This window comes from Triturus cristatus, chromosome 5_1 (assembly GCF_964204655.1).
Source record: "Triturus cristatus chromosome 5_1, aTriCri1.1, whole genome shotgun sequence".
In the NCBI taxonomy this organism is placed as follows: domain Eukaryota; kingdom Metazoa; phylum Chordata; class Amphibia; order Caudata; family Salamandridae; genus Triturus; species Triturus cristatus.
Window position 1 is genome coordinate 605,084,952 of NC_140587.1, and position 2,333 is coordinate 605,087,284.

Here is a 2,333-nt window from a genome sequence, read left to right on the forward strand (position 1 = left end):
TATGCTGTTCGGCAGCCACTTTACCCTGTCCTTAATAATCTTGATGATGATTTTTATTTACTAGATCGCTCTCCGCCCCCTTATGTTGGCGCATCTGCTCCGAGGCCACAAGATTCTGTCCCGGGTACGGGTAAGGTAGATACGCGGTCCATGTTATCGGCTGAGCATATGGCTGAGCTTCGGCAAATTTCCTTCCGTGCACTTAAGGGTAAGGTGTCCGTGGATGAATTGTTCCATACTTGGGGGTCGTGGCAGGATAGAGAGAGATTGTATTTTTTGAACCATTTCGCTGAGGAAGTGATTGCTGCTTTTCGGAAATATTCTAGTGTCTTTGAGCCTGACGAAGTGACATCGGATGCCAAAGCATTGCATGATGGTGTTTTTCCTCCCTCTAAGGCTCCTGATACGGCTCGGCGGCTGTTCGCCTTGCGGGACGCGGTGCTGGCCCATAGAGAAAAAGCGCGCCAACGAGCAGGGGAGGAGACGCAGTCGGATTCGTGTACCGCAGAAGGCCACTCATCCACCTCTCAATCAGATAAGAGCGATCTAGTGCATGCTAAGCCAATGCGCGAGGCGGCGCCTTTGTATGTTCCTCCTAAAGGAGCGGGGACCAGCTCGGACATTACCTCCGCCGATGCTAAGGGATATTTTGTGTATAATTGGGTTTATACCCCGTGGCATAGAGCTGATGTGATGGCATTAAAGAATGCGCTGCCTGACCCCCGCAAGAATCCAGCGGCCTTCTATGAAGAAGTCGAGGGGGCCTTGAATTCTTGCGTCATGACTTTAGCAGACATAGATTTGTTCTTTGGGCTTATTCTACCACCAGACATGTGGCGATCTGTGCGGAAGGTAGATGATGTTGCCACTTTTAAGGCTCGATGGTCTGAATTGGAAGATGAGGATAGGGAGCGGAAGCCTGCGCAGAAACCGCCCCAGAGTATTTTAGATCTCCCTGCTGCTATTGTGGCTAAGTTGAAGACAATTATCCCCCCTAAAAAGATTGACTGGAATATGTTAGCTGCATGTAAACAGAAAGCTGACGAGTCAGTTGCGGACTTCTTTACGCGCTTTGAGGAGACGTTTCATGATTTTAGTGGCCAGTCGCTTACTGACGATACGGGTCGCCACCTTTTTGCGGATAAATATGTGGCTAATCTGCTGCCGGCAGTTGCGGCCCGTTTAAAAGCGAGCGAGAGTTCTTGGTCCTCCGCTACACCGACGGCCCTCCTGACTATCGCCCAGTATTATGAGCGTCAGGAGCAAGAAGCAAAGGGCCAGGAGGAAAAGAAATCGAAAGATTTGAAAACAAAGGTGATGTTGGCACAAGTCTATGGCCCGCCTCGACGGGGTAGTAATCGAGGTAGGGGAGGATCTTATGGTCCTCCCTCGGGCCGATCTGATTTAAATAGGAACCAATGTGCGTATTGTAAGCAATCGGGTCATTGGGCTAGGGACTGCCCGGTGTTGCATGTATCGCGTCAGGGGCATACCTCTGGTGGCCCACGAGGTAGAGGGGGTTTCTCGAACTTTCGAGGGAATTCTAACGAACAGGCTCGTTTCGACTCTGCTGGGCAGCACCGAGATAGATCAAATGTTTTCGTTCGCCAGCATCAGTATCAAGCATCAGGAATTGACCGGTCGGGGTACCATGACTCTCAGCATGCATAGGATTGCGTTGGATGGGGGTTAGAATCAGTTGAGGTGCCGGTTGATCAGAAGGGTCCTTATGTATCGGCTGAGGTTTTGGGCTCTACTGATCAGTTCCTAGTGGATACAGGAGCGACACGTAGTGCACTGTCTAAGCAATTGGTTCCGGGGGCTCCCCCATCCGGCTTAATGGTCACATCGGTAGGGTTCGATGGTACACTCTCCCGAAGCCCTCTTTCACAGCCCCTCATGTTTAAGGTTGATTCTTTTTCTGCACCCTGTCCGTTTCTGCTTGCCCCGTACACACCGGACAACATTATGGGTCTTGATATGTTAAAGCATTTTAGGGCTACGATCCGTTGCTCCCCTGCTGGTGTGCGGGTGATATTGAATGACAATTACCCCCGATCAGAACGGATGTGTACGATGTCAGAGGATGCGCTGTTGGCTACCCTCCCTCGTGCTTTGTGGGCAACTTCGGATACTGATGTAGGACAAATGGTGATTCCACCGGTCCACATTAGCGTCCAGGAGGGGGCGGTGTTACCACGCCTCCCACAGTACCGTATTTCCCAGGAGGGCGAGGAGGCTCTCATACAGATAGTGCAGGATTTGATGGCGGTAGGGGTAGTGGAGGAAGTCCCCTACAACATTTGTAACAGTCCGATCCTTCCCATACTGAA